The sequence below is a fragment of the Ursus maritimus genome, unplaced genomic scaffold (assembly GCF_017311325.1).
Source record: "Ursus maritimus isolate PB19 unplaced genomic scaffold, ASM1731132v1 scaffold_10, whole genome shotgun sequence".
Classification (NCBI taxonomy): Eukaryota; Metazoa; Chordata; class Mammalia; order Carnivora; family Ursidae; genus Ursus; species Ursus maritimus.
The window spans coordinates 37776714-37784460 of NW_024423344.1; positions in this window are offsets into that span (position 1 = coordinate 37776714).

A 7747-nucleotide genomic window follows, 5' to 3' on the forward strand; every position below is an offset into this window, starting at 1 on the left:
TTGTGCAATATTTTGTGTTCTGTCTTTTCCATTCTAATATTCACTGCCCTGGTTCAGAATCTTTTTGTATTTGTCCTTGACTACAATAGTTATTTATTCATTCATTTTTTCAGTCATTCAACAGATATTTTCTTGAGCTCCTACTGTGTGCCAGTCACCGGTCTGAGGATATAGCAGAGATAGACATAAAGGAATCCGAGCTCTTGGGACATTCTACTGGAGGAACACAATAAACTGTAACTAGTAAGTCAATAATTATACTGGTATGCTACAAATACTTGGAAAAAATAAAATAGGGCAATAGGTAAGAATAGAGTGAGGAAGAATCACTATGGTCTTTCAGATTGATAATCAGGGGAGACCTTTCTGAAGTGAAATTTAAGCAGAGACTGGAGTGATGTGAAAGAGCAGAGGGATGAGGAAATATGAGTGAATGAATAGGCTCTCAAAGATTGGAGAAGATAAAGGGGAAGATGTTGGGAAGTTTGAAAAATAAGACAAAAGGCAAGGTTGCTGAAGTGGACTGTAAGACAGGGAAAACTGGAAATACGGCTTAAGAGATAGGCAGGAGCCAGTTGATGGAGGGCTCTGTAGGTCGTGGTAAAAATTTGGATTTTATTCTGTACGTATGGGAAATCACTGGAGTGCTGTGAATCCTAAAAGAACACCATGAAATGATCCTTCCGACTGCTGTTCAGAGCGTACCATTTTTGCTTTAAAAGCAAGAAGGAAAGAGATGATTGGATTTAGGATAACTTTTGGAGGTAGAGTCGGCAGGACTTGCTAATGAAATGGAATGTAAGATAAAAGTAGAGGACACTGAGGCTTCTAGTCTGAGAAACTGGGGCAGTATATTGTCATTTATTAAGGTGAGAATGAATAAAGGAGACCATAAATTTAATTTAGAAAAATTACATAGATATGTTTTACAGATTCTCATTCAGTAATGTAAATGCAACAAAGACATTCTAACATATTATCTTCATTTAGTGTGGTCAACTTTTGTTTTAAGATTTCTTTTTTATTTATTTTAGAGGGAGAAAGAGAGTATATGTACATGGGGGGGCAGAGGGAGAGGGAGAGGGTCTTAAGCATTTTTGCAGAGCTCGACCTGGAGCTCAATCTCACAACCCTGAGATCAGGACCTGACCTGAAAACAAGAGTCTGACGCCTAACTGACTGTGCCACCCAGGTGCCCCTAGTGTGGTTAACTTTTAATTTCAGGGTTTAGCCACAAAGTCATAAACTGGAGACTAAGAAGCAGTTAGAAATGCATCAGGCAACCTGTGCTTGAACATTGAATAAGAATCTGGAATTCAAATTGTAAGTTAAGTAGAAACTTACTTTTTAGAAATACTAGAGGAATATATCTTCTGTAACTCTCTCATTTTGCTCCATGAAAGAACAATAATAAATGCATTGGCGAAAGAGCATCAGTATATTTTATAAATGCTGCAATGATGATAATGTGAATGATGTGCTATTGAAATGGGCTACCTTAACTCAAGAAAGATTTTGGGATTTTGGGGTGGCACAGCCTAGAATCAGTATTTGATTCTCCCAAACAAAGGTAAGGCCCTTAATATCCAGTGGAGGCTGGAGAAAGATAATGAAAACACTTTGGCAGGATTCTTTGGTGGGGGCTAACAGATCATGAGAGATTAGGACCAAAACATATGACTAGGTTTCTAAATTCCTATTTATCTGTATGACAAAAAGTTCCATATCTGCCCTGATTTGATCTACAAGGTATACTAAATAAACTTGTGAGCAGAACTTCCTATCATGGAATGAATACACACTGACTACCATTCCATGCGGTTGGGCACAATCAGCAACGTTACTTCATCAGTTAGAAGTGGCGTATTCCAAAATAGGGTTTCCAGTGTTCTGAAAACATGAAGAAAGTTTTGTAAGCGAATGATTCAGAATTCTACTGGCCTATTTCTATATAATGTTATTCCCTCAACATATGGCAACATGGGGTGTTCTCTGAAATGACCAAGGAGGGAAAAATGTTACAGCCAATGGCTCTCCTAATATGCTAATACGAGTCAGAATTGAATTGCTCTGGAGTTACTGAGCTGGACTCAGAAGTGTTCCTGAAAGCCTATTGAAAAGATAAATTCTCCCAGGGGGCAGAATATCAATCAGTATATCTTGTGGTCACTTTGCATTAAAAAAGAGACAACATGAAGTTAAGTTCTACCTCGATATACAGCAAGTGGCTAACAGTATCATCAGCTACTATGATACGTAAAAAGATCAGGGTTGAAGGTTCTGTGATAATAAAGGTTGAGGGAAATGCATAGTAGAGAACTCAGAATGAGAAATGAGGGCAGATGTTAAAATATCAGTGCCTCTCTGCTGGCTCCCCAAGGGTCCTACCACAAGGAGTGAACTGCAGGCACATTCTACATGGATGAAAAGCTCTTTCCCTAGCTCCCCAATGGTTGCTCAATGTAAATACAGGCTAGTTAATGATAGTTTAGTGATACTAAATTAATAGTAGTTTGGTGAGTTAAGGATGGGCTTAAAACTTTTCATTGGTTTTCAGCTAATATAAATCAGAATAGTAACAGACATGAGCTGATTAGATTCCTACATTTTAGTGGGAAACACAGACGCTAAATACACAATTACACACTTATAAAATTACAAATCAAGAAAAGTGTTATAAAAAATTATAGGATTCTAAGAATAAATTTTAATTCAGCTCTCCAGCATCATTCACCAGTCCTTCACTCTTGCTATATTACACATAGGCACTGCCACCAACAGACACGTGCACACACATATAGTTAACCAATGTTTCCTCTCTGTTCACTTATCATATCTTACATCTGTGATTCATTTCATTACAGCATAATTGCTGATTTATCTGTCCTAACCCCCCCTAGAGGACAGGGATTGTATTTAAACTTTGAACCCCATGCCCAGTGCATGCTGCATAGTCAAGTACTTGGGATACTCTTCTCCAATATTCAGTTTGTTGAAGATTCAGTTCAAGTATCAGTTAATCCAGAAGACTTCAGTGATCTCTGTGAATCTCTTTGAAATGTCACATTCTACACTAAAAAAATCTATGCTTGTCTTGTCTAACTTTTCATATTTGTTTTCATATTGCTTTTATCTCACTGTTCACTGTGTTTCACATTTTACATGTGTTTCTTTTTCTCATATAGAAGAAACCACATGCCAGTATTCCAATTGTCTATACATTTACTGGGTCAGTACCTTTCACTGAATGTCTATTATGAGAAAACAAAGACCCAAAGTTAATTAAATCCTGAAATCTCAAAGTCAGTGAGAGGCAGAACCAATAGTCAAGTCTAAGTCTGTCTGACTTCAAAGCCAAACTCTTTACTATACAATACTGCCTTATTTTGAGCTGCAAAATGCCTAAAAAGTAAGATCTAAAAATTACTTGTAGATTCATTGTTCACTCACTTTCAACTCTCAGAATGACTCAGAGGACTCATTGTGATGCAAGGAACGGGGAACAGCAGGCAACATTTTCTTAGGAGGCCAGATTCTGTCCCTAGATGGCTATGCCTCCTTGGCCAAATCAAAAGCTCTTTGGGTGCTTAAGTTACCAGATGATTTTAGACTAAAAAATGCTAAAACTTGCTAAGAAAGTGAATATTTGTTACAAGGAAAATTTAGATTTTTTAATTATACATTTTATATGTTATTACTCAACTTAATCAATGATTCTTTTCATTTTCAGAAACTTTCCAACATACAAAATCAGTGTTTTAATATAAAAAACACTTTTTACTGATTTAGATCACAATCTGCTCTGTTCTTTTCATTATAGACTCCTTATGACACCAAAATATCTTTCCACACCAACAATTGAAAAAGGAAATTAAAAACAATGACAATACATTTTAAGAAATGTTGAGCAGCAGGTTCTTTTTGAAAGAAAAAAAATCATTTTCCAAAGATGTACTTTTCTCCAAAGAAAAGAGACATTGTTTCCAAAGTACCAATTTCCTTGTAAAACAATTTAGAGGAAGCTGTTTTTACCATGGTGACAAAATCGAGATGCAGATTACTTCATCAGAAGAAGGCAATTTTCCATAATCAGCTAGCTCAGAACACTCAGAGTATGTTACATTGAATTTTTGATACAAAGCTACTTTTGCAGGTATTGGGGAGTGTTTGTATTCTTACTCAAGGCTTCAGGATAAGAACTCACTAAACTGACGAATAATCTTTAGGCGAAACAAACGTAACTGTCATAACAAGAAAGTTATCATTATATATTTTGTAGGAGTTTGTGAACTAAAATTCGTTACAAAGAGTGTAGTGGCTTTTCAAAAGGAAGTGCTGAAATTAATATTAAAAATGGTACATGCAGATGGGGGGTTGTGGCCGTGTCTCACTGCTGCTTTCTGGTGATACCACATCCCGCAGCCAAGTGTGACCTCCAGGTTCCTAACTACTCTTGCCTTTAGATTAAGACAATTTCATACTCTTTTGCTCATTCATAATAAATATGTGTACAGTTGTATTAAAGCATAAAAATAGCCTTGATTAAGACGTTAAAGACATCTGGAACCATGTAGCAACCAAGAGTTCCTCCTTTAATCACAGCTCTACATTTCTCCCCTTGCTGTGGTCTACTGTTGGGAAAGAGGTCCGGTTAACTTTTTCTTCTGACTTGCCTTGTGTTTCCCCCAGGTCTCTCTCATCTTGCCCACTCAGGGTCAAAATGTTGGGAAGACAGAGAATGGGGAATCTGGCAGGAATGTTCTTGATTCAGCAGAACTGTGAATGTGGTCTTATGCTCTTTAAGCTTGGCATATTTTTATTGGTGATTGTGTGGGGAGGGAGAGGAGAATCTCTCAGTTACATGTTCATGACCTAAATGGCTCATTTTCTTTGGGCATGCAGCTTCCGCCTTGGTCCTTTGTTTTTCAGTGGCCTTCTTACTCCACATAGACTCTGTTTAGTGGTCCTGTTGCCCTTCTGGCTGCCCTATCCAATGATTTTAAATGACTTCGGTTCAGCTGTCTTGAATGTATCAGCCTAAAGGCGAAGAATCACTTTGCCCCCAAGCTCTCTGGTATAGGCTGATTCTAATAGAGCAGCAAACTCTCCTTTGCTCTATGAACAAAACTGAAAGTAAACTCAACTCTGCTTTTAGCTTTTCCATTTTGAAATTAGACATCAGTTGCCTAACTCTTGAGGACATATGTCAGGCTTTCTTAGCCATCCCTGTGAAGGTTCTTTTATTAGTTATAAGGTTGGGTCAGGTACTTCTTACCCAAAATGGAAGTACTCAGAGAAGAGTGCTTTTGAAATCCCTGATTCTGCCCTTTCTTGATATTTAATCTTTTAACCATTTTATATCTTTAATAAGGTGAAGGGATTTTAGATTTGTGAAATTAGTTTGCAAAATTTTCTATGAAAATTTGCGTTTTATCTACTTATCTTAGTGACTCAATCCAAACTTCCAATTTTGCATTTATACTAAAGGATATCACATTCTACTAAGTGTTTTTATTCCAATATTGTGATAACACTTCAAGAAAAGTGATCTTACCTTAGTAACCAGATTTTAACTTCTTGAGAGAGTTAATATGACTAGACTAACAAAAAATAAGAGGAATGTACCTATAGGCCATATATGGGATCAGTGTGGTACTTTTGAATTTCTTCTCCTCCATTTTCGGTCTACACATCCTATTCTAGTACTAACCAGCCCCGACCCTGCTTAGCTTCCGAGATCAGATGAGATTGGGCTCGTTCAGGGTGTTATGGCCGTAGACTCAGTCTACACATCCTAAAAGTGACTGGTAAGAAAGGTAATCTTTTCTGTCAACTTCGTTAAAAGTAACCATAAACTGGCAGTGGAAAGATAAACCTCGGTATATGAAACTTAACTGATGTATCAGGGAAATGCAAATCAATACCACAAAAAGATATTACCTCACACTTGTAAGAATTGCTACCATCAGAAAATGAGAGAAATAGCATTGGCAAAGATCTGAAGGAAAGGAAACCCTTGTACACTGTTGATGGCAATGTAAATTGGTATAGTTATGGAAAAGAATATGAAGATTTCCTCAAACAGTTAAAAATACAACTATTATATGATCCAGCAGACCCACTTCTGGGTATACATCCGAAAGAAATGAAATCATAATCTCAAAGAGATCTGCCCTTACATGTTCATTTTCCCATTATTTACAATAGCCAAGATGTGAAAACATATACATATATGTTTATATATATGTATATAAAACATTTTGTCTCTATATCATATTTTTCTTTATACACACAATGTGTATATATACATATACACACAAAATATATGTATATACGTATATATGTAAAATGTATACATACACACAAGGGAATATTATTCAACCTTGAAAAAGAATGAAATCCTGGTTTGGGGGACAACATGGATTAAACTGGAGGACATTATGCTAAGTGAAAATAAGCCAGATGCAGAGAGACAAGTACTGCATGATCTCATTTATATGTAGAATAAAAAATGTCAAATGCATAGAATCAGAGAGTAGCACGGTGGTTGCCAGGGGCTGAGGGATGGGCAAATGGGGAGATTTTGGTCAAAGCGGTAGAGTTTCAGTAAAGCAAGATAAGTAAGTTCTGGAGATCTAATGCACAACAGTGTGACTATAGTTAATAATATTGTATTGTATACTTGAAATTTGCTGAGAGTAGATCTTAAATGTTCTCCCCACCCACACAAAAAATGGTAACTGTATGAGGTGATGGGTATGCTAATTACCTTGTGTGTGGTGAACATTTCACAATGTTTACATGTATAAAAACATCACGTTGTACATCTTAAAAATCATTCAGTTTTTGATTGCCACCTATACTTAAATAAAGTTGAAACCAAAGTATCCTCTATCTCCTGCTCTGGATTGGTTGGAAAATTAAGTGCGTAGTGCTCAGAGTACACCAAAGGATTCCATTATTTGAACCTGTTATGTGATTATATTTATGGTACTACTATGCAGTGTTTTGGCACATACCATTTTATTGTTAATCTTCTCCATTCTTGTTCTTCAAAATATTATAGTGTTCATTAATTATCTCTAAATACTCCCTTGAAAAACTGTTCTAGTTCACACCTCCCCCCCACCCCGCCCCACACACACACGATTTAAAATGGCAAGAGCTATTTGGCAGAGCAGTCCCTGCTCTTTCTATTTATTTCAAAGAGAATTAAAAAGCTTAGACAAAACAAATGACAAAGTGTATTTGGGACTCTGAGGGGTTTCTGAAAAATTTATAAACTGGCTTCATTTATTTAGTGGTCCTTAGAGGAACTACAATTCAATTCATTTTAAGAATGCGTGGGGAAATATGTCCAAAATTGCAATTTGAAAACTCATTCCCAGAAAATGTATCTGGAGCAATTTTCATACAACTGGAAAAAAAAAAAAGAAAAGAAAAGAAAACCACACAAATAGAGCTTGATTTCAGTTTATACTGGTTTTTTCCTCATAACTCTAGAAATCCAGATAAAATTCAGTATTTTACCAGTAATTATTGAACATTTTTGCAGAACGCATTGGATATTTTATATCTCAGCAATCAGATACTTAAAAAAATTCTCTTTAAGGAAATTTTTTAAGGAAAAAGTAGTTGAATATTTGTATGGTTGTCAATATACAATATACAATGATTATGCTCTTACTTTAACTGCTGTCAGTACAGTGAAATCTGCCTTTTCCTTAAAATAATAAAATCTAGAAAA